Source organism: Andrographis paniculata, unplaced genomic scaffold (assembly GCF_009805555.1).
Source record: "Andrographis paniculata isolate CXL003 unplaced genomic scaffold, ASM980555v1 Contig86END, whole genome shotgun sequence".
NCBI classification, from domain to species: Eukaryota; Viridiplantae; Streptophyta; class Magnoliopsida; order Lamiales; family Acanthaceae; genus Andrographis; species Andrographis paniculata.
The window spans coordinates 90,381-104,188 of record NW_026137624.1 but is presented as its reverse complement, the minus strand read 5'-3'; the positions used below and the strand labels follow the sequence as shown (position 1 = coordinate 104,188).

The following is a 13,808-nucleotide window of genomic DNA, read 5'->3' as shown; positions in this document are numbered from 1 at the left end:
TTGAAATTTTGATTAATCAAATAAATTTGATTTGAATACAAAATACCATATATTTGATATTTATTCAATTTTAATTTTTAATATTTTTTTCAATTTAATTAACTGAACCAAATATATTTTTATATATTTTTAATTTATATTACTAATTATATATATTATAATTATTTATACCTGAGCTTTTGGGCTGAATTGTTCAATATAAATACAAAATGGCCCACTATCCAATACCCATTAATTTATTACCTAATTTTAAAATTCAACTCAAACCCTTAACCCTATAGACACCCACACGGCCACACCATACGCAGTCACTGGCAAACACATCTATTGTTTCGGCGTCGATAATATTCACTTCCCGCTGGCCGCTGCACGCACACACAAACACACCAACGCCTACGATGCAACCATGGGGTTAACTTCTAATCAATGGTTCTCTGCACGCTGGGTCATAAGGTTTTTAATTTGACGGATTGAATTCATAATTTTGTTAGATAAGTTGGATGATATATATGATTTTATTTTATTTATTTATTTTTTTGTGTGTATGATCTTTGTGCGATTGTTAGATTGTTAGTGAAATTTGGTTTTTGTGGAGCAGTGCTCTTTGGAAGTTGTCGTGTCATTTGGTTTATGATTAGAATACTAATTATGGACAAATTTTAATGTTATGTATTCATTAATGTCAAGAAGAATTGAAATGATAGTATGATACCATCGAGATTTCTTCCTCTCTTCTTTGGACTGGCAAAATATTAAATAGAGACTGCAGAATGTCACACCTACAACATATGGACTTTTACACAACTAAGGCAAAACTTGTTGAAGCTTATGTGTGAGCGTGTATCAAATTGTGCGCTCAATGATACTTTTCCGAAATAACATGAACTTTGACTGTGTTTGTATTGTTGAACCAATTCTAGCTCGAGTGATTCTGTATTTTTGTGTGTGTGTGTGTGCGTGTGTGAATTTGCAATTGAGTTGATCTTGCTGGAGTGACTGGATGTATATTGATAGAGAAAGTAAAGAGTGTGTCCAATTAGGCCAAATATTACTTAAGTTATTGAGTTTTTGTGTTGTTTAATTTTTATTAGTAATGTGATGCCGGGTAGAGTTACACTAAATCTACATCTAAAGTTACACTAATGGCTGGATGTGTATACTGAAGCTTTATTCTTTCTACGGAGGTTTGAATCTGCCTAGGTTATACAACCATTTGCTCCTCCTGCAAGATGGATTTTTAAGATTGTCTGACAACTTCAGAAATAAAATCCAAATATTTTCTTTTGCCTATATTATTGAATGAGCTTTTTCATATCTTCCTATTTCAATTACAGGAAGACCTTCTCGAGCTACAGGATGAGGAGCTGGCTTCCACCATGAGAGAACAAATATAGCGAGCACTGTAATTTTGGGAAAGAAATTGGGTATTTTGTTGCTTTTGCACCCTGTTTCCTTTAAGTTATTATTATTAGCCACGTCTACCTAATTTTTAGTGGTATGTTTATCTAGCATTCTGTTGTACCCCTTAAAATAAAATGCCTCGCTCAGGAACCGGAGAGATTTATGTGGGCGTTAAGTATGGCACAATCTCGATGTATCAGCAAGCAAATAAGAATTGGCGCCTTAATTCAGGATAAAAATATGTTAGTTCCTTATGCTGGTCAGTACCTCATGATATATTTATATATATGTATGTATTTCACACTGATCAATACTCCCTCCGTCGCCTTACAATGTGCTCATTTTTCATTTTGGATTTTCATAAAAAAAAATATTCTTGTTTCTCTTTTTAATAAAAAAATTATATTACTTTTTGTATTTTCTTGCTATAAAAAGAAAAAAGTAACCAAAAGTACACACCTCATATTGAAACCCATGTCTGAAAGTTTGAGCACATTTTTTGGGGATGGAGGAAGTATTTGATTTTCTATTCATGTTGGCTTGTTTAGGTGTTGTTCAGCCTTGGGGTGTGTTTGGTTCAACAAAGGGAAGGAAGGGGGAGGGAAATGAAAATTGTAGTAGTGTATTGGTTCATATGGAATGAAGAAAAGGGGAGGGGTGGGGGAGATAAGTTGCAATTTTGCATTTGATTAGGGGATGGAGGTGAAGGAAAATAAATTATTTTCCAATTGTGCTACACTATATTACTTGGATAAACAAAAAGCTACAATTTAGGTGAGTTTATTTTACTATATTGCTAGGGAGATCTTTATTGATAGTAAATGGTTGATTTTATGGTTCTGATTATGTCGTAGTGCTGGGATAATTGAGGTTATTTTGGTCAACCAATGGGAATATATGTAGTTATTTTTGATTAAAAGTTATTGTGTTATGTCTTTTTCTATAAGAGCTTTTGGCTATTCTGTTATGTTGTTGGGTTCAATAGAATGATGTGTGTCAAATGACGACATGCGACTTCGAAAAAGTATACAATCTTCCTGGGACTTTTCTAGTGTTAAGCAACTCTGTATTTTAAAGTGACTCTAGTGTGAGCTCAAAGCTGGTTTCCCAAAATGTATTTTGTTATTATTATTTTTCCTTATTCTTCTTTACATGATTTAATCCGCATTGGTGTCCCCAAAATGTACTTTAGCCTCTTTTAAATAATATGATGTGGGTTGATTCTTTGGGTGCACTATTTCGGAATTTGATTATATGTTCTTTTACTATGCAACTATCATGATTCTTATCAAAAGACAATCAAACTCTAAATGAACACACTCTATTTCTTGGTTTTATATATATAAATATGTGCACATTCTGATATGTCTTGTATATAGTAATGGGCATAGTAGTTTTGAAAATGAGATTCACCATCCTGCTCCGGTTCTGAAAAAAACTGACTCTATGTTAAATCTAATGTTACGAGAAGTAACTTGAGAATTAAATGTGTTGCTCGTAAAACAGACTATTTAGATGCTTTGATGGATATTGCAGAAGACATATTGTAATATGCCGGCCGGCTCAAACCGGAGCGTCACTGCCACGCCACACCGAAAGGCTCGTTCATCAACCAACAAGTCCTACGTTGTGGCGCTAAGGCTTAAATAATAAATACCAACAACTAATAGGGACTTAGAGTTAAAGCGCACCAGTTTATCATTTAAATAAATAAAGTTTGAATCAAAAACATAAATTGGGAATAGTTCAAAAGGCATTAGTCTTTAAACACAATCAATGAATTTCAAAACATTTTAGAAGGTAAGGTAGTTCTAATTTTCCCCGATGGATCATATGACGTGAATGCATCACTTAGGCATAACAGAAGCATGATTACCTACAAAAAGATCGTAAGAAGAGGGTCAACACAACGGTTGAGTAACCGCAATTAATCGAAGATAAGTTAATATGATATAATGGCACAAAATCATTTGAAGAAGATAGTCGAATAAAATGACACGTATCACATAAGGGGAACTCACACACACGAGTCTTTTAGCGCCTCCCTTATACCTCATTTTCATTCTCAAATACTAGCGATGAGCACATCACGAAGAAAATTCCGCTGGGCCTTAATCAACGCCGCTCGACCCGGTTTTCCAACCTTATTACTTCGTATGACACGTCACATAATTTCACATAACAAACATAGGGTCATAACCCTCAAAGGAAACTCCACAATGTGTACATAAGGGTTCGGAATCCAAAGTACACGTAAATCAATTTATTATTAGTTTGCGAGGGGCGTCATACAGCCCACAACCCTCTAGTCTCCAATATAACATACCAAGAGGGGATTGTACGGAATCCATCCCTCCATCACGGATGACGGTCTAAAGACCTTTCCATCGTGAATGACGGGCACCTCGGAATCACCCTAAAAGGGAACCCGCCATCTCGATCCCTCGACCTAGCCGATTCGGGATCTAGTTCAAGGTTAGCTAGTTATCCTAAAATACCGGTATACCTTCACGTGTTTGCAAGGCACAGAGGTGGAAGACTATGCCTTATCATCCAAACAATCGACGAGTTGATCGGACTCGACGGGTAGTTTCAATTACCAATTTGACCAAATAGTCAACATGCTCTTAGGAAAATTTCAAAAAGAGTGTTTTAAACTCAAAATATTCCAATTGTCAACATTTAACCATGCAAAAGTAGGATATTAGACCCAACAAGTTCGCTATAATCACACTTTATTTCGCCAAATAAACATTCGAAAAACATGCCAACCACAATAGACATTGTCTAATTCGAAAAATCATAATATTTAAATATAATCGTAAATCTTTTTCCGAAAAATATAACTAGGTTAGGGCAAAACTAGGGTTTCAAACTCATCCCAAAAATTCTACGATTTTCAATTTAAAATTCAATAATAATCTTCACATAAGCCTTAATGACATTATAATCAACTTTCTAAAAGAAATTGGCAAAACCTACTACTTTTAGGGCAAACCCATTTAACAATAATTTTGAAAAATATCAATAGAAGGGGTCTAGGGATTAAAACATATCAATCTATCTAAGATTAATCCCACTTACCTAAAGAGAAGAGACCAAAAGGAAGAATTTTGGAGAAGAAGAATCCCCAAGGAAGAAGAAGGGCTGGCGGCGGCGGCGTGATGGCTGCTGCTGCTGTTCCTTTTTTTATTTTATTTTATTCTTTTATTTAACATAACATACTTAATCCTTTATTAATTATTTTATTATATTTTGGCCCAAACTCAGTTTTTACTTCTAATTTAAACCCAACTCTTTAATTTATTACAGTAAAAGACCAAAATAAATTATGTCCAAAATGAAATTTGTCCGACTCTGGCAAACTTTCGGCGATTATATTACGGGGTATTACATCCTTCCCCCCTTAGGACATTTCGTCCTCGAAATCGATCTGCTCGCCCGTAGCTACCTCAAACAAATCTGGATACTTTCATCGCATTTCTTGCTTGGTTTCCCATGCCGCGACCACACTACCTTCACCATCCTTATCTCACGGTTCCGCGTCGATCTAACTTTGAAAGCCACAATCTGAATAGGTTGCTCTGAGTACACCAAATCCTACTGAAGATTCAAGACTTCCGGCTGAAGTATATGAGATGGGTCAGCCAGGTATCTCCTCAATTGAGAGACATGAAAAACATCGTGAACCCTTTTCAATGTCTTCGGCAAGGCCAACTTGTACGCCACCTCTTCAATCCTTTCGATGATCTCATACGGCCCTACATACCTCGGGCTCAAATTTCCCTTAATACCAAATCTCCTCACACCCTTTGTTGGTGAGACCTTAAGTAATACATGATCACCCACCTTAAAATGCCCATCCCTCCGAGCAAGGTCGGCATAACTCTTCTGGCGATCTTGGGCGGCTTTCATCTTAGCCTTGATGTTACGAATCTGATTCATCATCTCCTCAATAATTTCGGGCCCCGATACAACCCTTTCGCTTGGGTCACTCCAACACAACGGCATTCTACACTTCCTCCCATACAAAGCCTCAAAGGGTGCCATCCAAATGGTCGCTTGATGACTATTATTGTAGGAGAACTCCACTAGAGCCAACTGATCCTCCCATCGTCCTTGAGAATGCAATGCACAAGCTCGCAACACATCTTCCAAAATCTGATGAAAGGCCATACTCATCCTTAACCGAGTACCGAACTCTTTCTGAAGCTTTTGCCGAAAATGCGACTGAAAACGGGGGTCGTGGTCCGTGACAATCACCTCCGGAACTCCATACCTCTTCACCACGTGCTGGATATACAACCTTGCCAACTTCTGCATGCTCTAAGTCATGTTTATCGGGATAAAAACTGCTACCTTAATCAATCGATGAACAACTACCCAAATGGCATCTGCGCTCGATCTCGACTTTGGTAATCCGATCACAAAATCCATAGCAATCGAGTCCCACTTCCATTCCGGAACTTCCAACGGTCTCAACAAACCCATAGGTCTCTTATGCTCCGCCTTGACCTTTTGGCAATTCAAACACTTGGCGACATACGCATGTCTCTTTTCATACCGCGCCACCAAAAATGTCCTTTCAAATCTTTATACATCTTATCGCAACCGGGATGCACTGAATATGGAGAACTATGAGCTTCTTAAAGTATCATTTCTTTAATATCCAACCGATCCTTGGGTACACCATCTGTCTCGAAATCTTAGGCTTCCATCCCGACCAACATGGAATTCGCTTATTTCACCTTGTTGCACCTTTATCGCTAAGTTGAGTAAGTCATTGTCATCAACCTGAGCCTCCCAAATCTCCCTAAAAATCTCGGGCTGAATTGACAAGGCACCCATATATCCTTCAATCATCTTAGGACCCACTACCTCAATTTGTAGATTCTTGAACTCATGACACAACTCTACGGGTAATGTCATCGAACATACGTCATGACTTGACTTCAAACTCAAAGCATCAGCAACCACATTCGCGTTGCCTTCCTGATATAAAATATCCAAGTCATAGTCCTTTACTAATTCCAACCACCTCCGTTGTCTCAGATTCAACTCTCTTTGAGTGAATATGTATTTCAATCTCTTATGATCGGTGTAAATCTTGCAGTGAACTCCGTAAAGGTAATGTCGCCATATCTTGAGAGCAAACACGACAACCGCCATTTCCAAGTCGTGAGTTGGATAGTTCTCTTCATGCGATTTAAGCTGCCTCGAAACATATGCTATCACCCTTCCATCTTGCATCAACATGCACCCCAATCCTCGTCTTGACGCATCACAATACACATCGAACTCTCGGCCATCTATCGGCAATGCCAATACCAATGCAACTGTCAACCTCCGTTTCAACTCTTGAAAAGCTTGTTCACATGATTCGCTCCATACTACTTTGACATTTTCTTCAACAACGATGTCAATGGACTTGCCAATCGTGCAAAGTCTTGCACAAACCTCCGACAATACCGGTCAACCCCAAAAAGCTCCTAATCTATGTCTGCGTCTTTGGTCGGGGCCAATTTTCAATAGCGCTCACTTTTGATGGGTCGACCGAAACACCATCCCTCAAAATAACATGCCCCAAAAATGCTACTTCGTTCAACCAAAATTCACACTTAGATAGTTTAGCATACAAGTGATGCTCCCTCAATACTTGTAGCACTAACCTGAGGTGATTCGCCTGATCCTCCTCGCTCGAAGAATACACTAATATATCATCAATGAAGACCACAACAAACTTATCCAAATATGGTCTGAAGACTCTATTCATCAAGTCCATGAAGGCAGCTGTAGCATTCGTCAACGCAAATGACATCACCGTAAACTCATAGTGCCCATAACGAGTTCGAAATGCTGTCTTCGAAATATCGCCGTCTGAAATCCAAAGCTGATGATATCCCGACCTCAAATCTATCTTCGAGAATATGCTTGCTCCCTTCAGTTGATCAAAGAGATTGTCAATCCTTGGAAGAGGATACTTATTCTTAACAGTAACTTGATTTAATCCTCGATAATCAATGCACAACCGAAGACTACCATCCTTCTTCTTAACAAATAGAACGGGCCCTCCCCAAGGAGAATTACTCGGCCGGATATACCCTTTATCCAACAACTCTTGAAGCTACTCATTCAATTCGGCTAACTCCTTAGGTGCCATACGGTAGGGAGCCTTAGACACCGGTTCTGTTCCTGGAATTATATCAATCGTGAAATTTATCTCACGGTAAGGCGGCATACCCGGTATCTCATTAGGAAATACATCCGCAAACTCTTTTACCACCGGGATGTTCAAAAGCTGACTCCCATCTCCCAAGACATCATGCACTTCACATAGGAACAACGGGTGACCTTTACGAGTTAACTCATGCAGAGAGACAACAGATACTATCTTAATCGATGGGCGATTAAGGAATCTCCTCATACACAACTTCTCCACCACAAGGGCTCGAAGAAAGATCTTCCTCCCATCACAATCTATTCCGGCCTGATAGGTAGCCAACCAATCCATACCCAAAATGATATCGAACTCCGCCAATTTAAACTTTAAAAGATTAGTAGGGAATTCTATGCCTCCGATCATTACAGACACTCCTACGAAAAGACAATTGCAAGGCACTAGCTCTCCTGAAGGTAACCTAATCTCCACCGAAACCTCTACTCGAGAATCTAATTCTAACCTCTTAGCACATCTACTCGATATGAAAGAAAGGGATACACCAGAATCAAAGAGAATAACCACAGGTAAATAATTCACCAAGAACGTACCGGTCATGACATCTCCCTGGTTCTCCATAACTTGCCCTCTCGTCATGACATTAATGTGACCTTTCTGGCCACTCCTTCCCCCTCCTCTTGCACGCTGAGGTGCCAATGGCAGTGTACGACCTTGTTGCTGTGGAACCGGGGTCCTCTCAAATGCATTCGGAGCTCCAACTAACTTGGGGCAAAACCTCTTAACATGTTCCGGCTCATGGCAGTAATAGCAAGTTATGGGCTGGCCGTCACAACGAACTCCAGGATGAGATTTTCCACATCTGCTACAAATAGTCGGACCTCCACGATCGTCACTCGAATTCCCCTGAGTGAATTTAGGGCGAGATGCATAGGGTGTACCCGAAAACCTCTCCGATTGATTCTTTCGCTTATAGTTCTTCAAACCCTTGCTCACCTTCCCTTTTCCTTTATCTGCCATGCGGGCCCCATCCCTCCACTCATCATACGCTATTCGATTTGTCCGACAGATGTTAGTTGCTTTCTCGTACGCCTCTTAAAGGGTCGACACACTGAAGCCGGCTAAGAACCGCTGAAGGTCTCTATTCAGTCCCCCAAAAAATCTTGTCAATTTGCACCGATCATTCGCTGCCAAATCCGGAGCGTAGGCAGCTAATTCATTAAAATACGTGAAGTATTCTTCCACCGTCATATTGCCCTGCACCAAGACACTAAACTCATCCTCTTTTGCTCTCTGAATGTGCAGAGGATAAAAGCGCGCCCTTATCATCGTCTTGAATGCCTCCCACGGTAATCCAACCAAATTGCTCCCGGAAGCCATCTCATTATTCCACCACTTCTTGGCTAGTCCTTCTAAATAATATGCAGCTATCATCGTCTTCTCTCCTTCCGAGCATCTCACCACCTCAAATATAGTCTCCAAACGATCCAACCATTCTCCCAAAATAGTCGGGTCCGATTGACCCGTGAAAGTCGGAGGACTATGACGTAACACCGCATCCATAGCACTCCGGGGCTGCTGAGTGAACTGTCCCGTAAACTAAGAAAGATCTTTAATGTCGGGTCTGACGGTCGAACGGGATCCTGAATTGGACGCTCGGGGTTTTGGGATTGCCTACTCTCAACCTCTTCATCGGAATCAAGTGCCACTGGTGGCTGACGAGCACGCCTAGGGGGCATCTTGCTAATTGAGACTAGACCTAATAAGCTCCAATTAGTTTGATAGCATGAACAATACACATAAACACATGGAATAAACATAAAACGCAATGCATGCCATGAATGCACCCAAACCCGACTAAGCCCATGATCTAATTGCTTTTAGAAATTTTGAAATCTTCAAGTTTTATTAACTAAGAAGCATGAGCCTTTAACTTGGCTCTGGTACCAACTGTAATACCCCGGCCGGCTCAAACCAAAGCGTCACCGCCACGCCACACCGGAAGGCTCGTTCATCAACCAACGAGTCCTACGTTGTGGCGCTAAGGCTTAAATAATAAATACCATCAACTAATAGGGACTTAGAATTAATGCGCACCGGTTTATCATTTAAATAAATAAAGTTTGAATCAAAAACATAAATTGAGAATAGTTCAAAAGGCATTAGTCTTTTACACACAATCAATGAATTTTAAAACATTTTAAAAGGTAACGTAGTTCTAATTCCCCCCAATGGATCATATGACGTGAATGCATCACTTAGGCATAACGGAAGCATGATCACCTACAAAAAGATCGTAAGAAGAGGGTCAACACAACGGTTGAGTAACCGTAATTAATCAAAGATAAATTAATACGATATAATGGCACAAAATCATTTGAAGAAGATAGTCGAATAAAATGACACGTATCACATAAGGGGAACTCACACACACGAGTCTTTTAGCGCCTCCCTTATACCTCCTTTTCATTCTCAAATAATAGCGATGAGCACATCACGAAGAAAACTCCACTAGGCCTTAATCAAGGCCGCCTCGACCCGGTTTTCCAACCTTATTACTTCGTATGACACATCACATAATTTCACATAACAAACATACGGTCATAACCCTCAAAGGAAACTCCGCAATGTGTACATAAGGGTTCGGAATCCAAAGTACACGTAAATCAATTTATTATTAGTTTGCGAGGGGCGTCATACAACCCACAACCCTCTAGTCTCCAATATAACATACCAAGAGGGGATTGTACGGAATCCATCCCTCCATCACGGATGACGGTCTAAAGACCTTTCCATCTTGAATGACGGGCACCTCGAAATTACCCTAAAAGGGAACCCGCCATCTCGATCCCTCGACCTAGCCCATTCGGGAACTAGTTCAAGGTTAGTTAGTTATCCTAAAATATTGGTATACCCTCACGTGTTTGCAAGGCACAGAGGTGGAAGGGTATGCCTTATCATCCAAACAATCGACGAGTTGATCGGACTCGACGGGTAGTTTCAATTACCAATTTGACCAAATACTCAACATGCTCTTAGGCAAATTTCAAAAAGAGTGTTTTAAACTCAAAATATTCCAATTGTCAACATTTAACCATGCAAAAGTAGGATATTAGACCCAACAAGTTCGCTATAATCACACTTTATTTCGCCAAATAAACATTCGAAAAACATGCCAACCACAATAGACATTGTCTAATTCGAAAAATCATAATATCTAAATATAATCATAAATCTTTTTCCGAAAAACATAACTAGGTTAGGGCAAAACTAGGGTTTCAAACTCATCCCAAAAATTCTACGATTTTCAATTTAAAATTCAATAATAATCTTCACATAAGCCTTAATGACATTATAATCAACTTCCTAGAAGAAATTGGTAAAACCTAATACTTTTAGGGCAAACCCATTTGAAAATAATTTTGAAAAATATCAATAGAAGGAGTTTAGGGATTAGAACATATCAATCTATCTAAGATTAATCCCACTTACCTCAAGAGAAGAGACCAAAAGGAAGAATTTTGGAGAAGAAGAATCCCCAAGGAAGAAGAAGGGCTGGCGGCGGCGGCGTGATGGCTGCTGCTGCTGTTCCTTTTTATTTTATTTTATTTTATTCATTTATTTAACATAACATAATTAGTCCTTTATTAATTATTTTATTCTACTTTGGCCCAAACTCAATTTTTACTTCTAATTTAAATCCAACTCTTTAATTTATTACACTAAAAGACCAAAATAAATTATGCCCGAAATGAAATTTGTCTGACTCCGGCAATTTTCCGGCGATTATTTTACGGGGTATTACACTTATTGCATGCAGTAAGTATTACGGATGACTCTTGTTAAACATTAACTTTTGTTTTTTTTAAGTGGTAAGACACATTTTTACAATGCGACTTGTTGCAGGTTCTCTTTCTTAGACCTCATTAATATCTGTCAAGCAGTAGAGGTTTGCAGGCAATGGAGACACAAGTTGTTTTGAAGACTTCTTATGGTTTTTAAATTTTGAGACTAAAGCGATGTCTATCAAACGATGTAAGTGTAGTTCAATTGTGATATGCTATTTGTTCAACGATTTTTTTATCCATTATATGACATTTTGATATAAATATGGATTCAAAGTTCTTTCTGCCTACATTTTAGATATTTGTTTGGCTTAAAGAATGCTCAGTGAACACTTGAGCATATGTGAAATATCATCAAGTATAATCCAACTATTATTCGGCTTAAAGCCTTTTCATTCTTACATGCATGTGTTGATTCTCTTGTCCCAGAGAGTTAAGAACTTACTTTTAACTTTGTTCTTTCATTTAGTTGAAACCATGTGTGATCGATATCCAAACACTACAAGTGTGAATGTCTATGGTGCTCCAGAATTGACCTTCTTAGAATAAAAACAGTAGCCTTATTGAGGTATATACAATATGCATTTTTAAAGGTGGCTTAACTGTGGTAGTTTTATATTATATTTATGAACCTTTCATTTATCCTAGAAAATCTTGAGAGTTTAACTCTGGGCAAAAGCCAGTTGCCAGAGGCATTTTTCCAAGTCTTAATTGATTGCCGTATGTTGAATAAATTAGTTACATTTCACATGATAGATTAGTTGAGCTTCACATACAGAGATGTCCGCTCTACATATCTGTCAGGTATAAAGCTTACCATTTTTGTCTCATTTTGTTCTATTGTATTGTTTTTCAACTGCATTAATTATATTTATGGTCTTCTTCAAATATTCACACCTTGAAATTATCTCTCAGACGTAGTAGCATGTCTCATGTAATACTCAATTGTCGTATTTTGCAAGAACTTGATATCGCTTCCTGTCAAAAGCTTTTTGATGGTGCAATTTGTTCATTAGCAAAATCCTCCCCACGATTGGAATCCTTGGATATGTCGAATTGTTTTCAAACTGAACCTAATGGAGCAAGGAAGAAAGTGGCTCTTCATACCAAAAGATACACACTGGTGGTATGCGACTAAGATGAAAGTACGCCAATTAATTATGTGAATTTTTAACATACTAATTTAGATTCAGTTCCCTTTTTCTAATATTTTTGTATTGTGTTTTCTAATTAGGTGAGATATAGCTTATGAGGAAAAGGTCCTAAAGCAGCTTAATAATAGCGTACGAGAGGCTTATAACAAGTGGATGAGCAATCCAATAAATGCGCGGGATAGAACCTTGCACTTGGTTTATTTTATATTATCGTATGATATTGGGAACAAAGTTTATTTTGTATTCTATTGTGTTTAGTATTTGGATTGTTGTTGGAATGACTTTAAATTATTACTTTGTTATTTTTTGAGACAAGTGTATGAACGTAAAATGAATCTATATTGTTAGTTTGTAATTGTTTGGAACAAACATTGGAATTCGAAATGAATTTATATTATTAGCTTGTGACTATTTGGGACAGGGGTAAGAATTTGAAATAAATTGGGAAATTTGTAAAACAGTTTACAATGGATTTTTTTTGAATGAATGAATTTCTTGTAAATTTGGAATCATGGAAAACAAATTTTTTAAAGGAATTTATACCATTGCAAAAGTGAAGTTTGCGAGGTAATAAATTCCCTCGAAAAAGTAAAGTTATATTTGCGAAGGAATTGTTCCCTCGGAAAAATGAAGTTCTATTTGCCAAGGAATTGTTCCATCGTCAAAATTTCTTCACAACTTTTTGCGAAGGAATTTTTCCTCAGATCCAAATTAGTGAGCAAGTGAATAGCGATGGTGTTTATTCCTTCACAACTTCCTTTGCTAGCGGATTTTGTGAGGGAAATAATTTGATTTGCGAAGGAATTTTTCCCTCGCAAATCAACATTTTTTTTGTAGTGGAAATAGGGAGGCTCCAGTGCGTACTTGGACAAAACTTCGTAGACTCATGCGAAAAAGGTTTGTTCCCCCTCATTACCACTGTGAAGTATTGTGGAGATTGCAGAGTATACAACAAGGATCCCGGTCAGTGGAGGAGTACTATTAAGAGATTAAAACACTTCTGTTACAAGCCGATATCCGTGAAGATCAGGAGCAAACGATGTCTAGATTTTCGAATGGGCTTCAAAGGGATATTGTTGATGCAGTGTACTAATACATGGATCTCGAGGAGATGGTACACGTGGCCATAAAGGTGGAAAATCAACTAAAATCAAATCAAATGCAAGGTTAAACTTTCTCGAATTCTAGGGTTGCCTAAAGCACCACTTCCACAACATATGAACAAAGGAAAAG

General features: G+C 38.3%; 1 long non-coding RNA gene across 7 annotated transcripts; it reads left to right on the top strand.

The window, feature by feature from the left end:
* The first annotated feature begins 266 nt into the window (after nt 1–266).
* Nucleotides 267–12,968, top strand: LOC127242121 (uncharacterized). 7 transcript variants are annotated; one of them, XR_007836702.1, is made up of 5 exons: nt 267–453; nt 1,335–1,643; nt 1,950–2,175; nt 11,483–12,566; nt 12,656–12,968. It is a non-coding gene; the product is annotated as an uncharacterized LOC127242121 (long non-coding RNA). The 7 variants fall into 7 exon arrangements; XR_007836700.1 differs by having other exon boundaries at nt 1,335–1,660; XR_007836699.1 differs by lacking the exon at nt 1,950–2,175 and having other exon boundaries at nt 1,335–1,660; nt 11,483–11,611; nt 12,384–12,566; nt 12,656–12,955.
* Nucleotides 12,969–13,808: the final 840 nt, after the last annotated feature.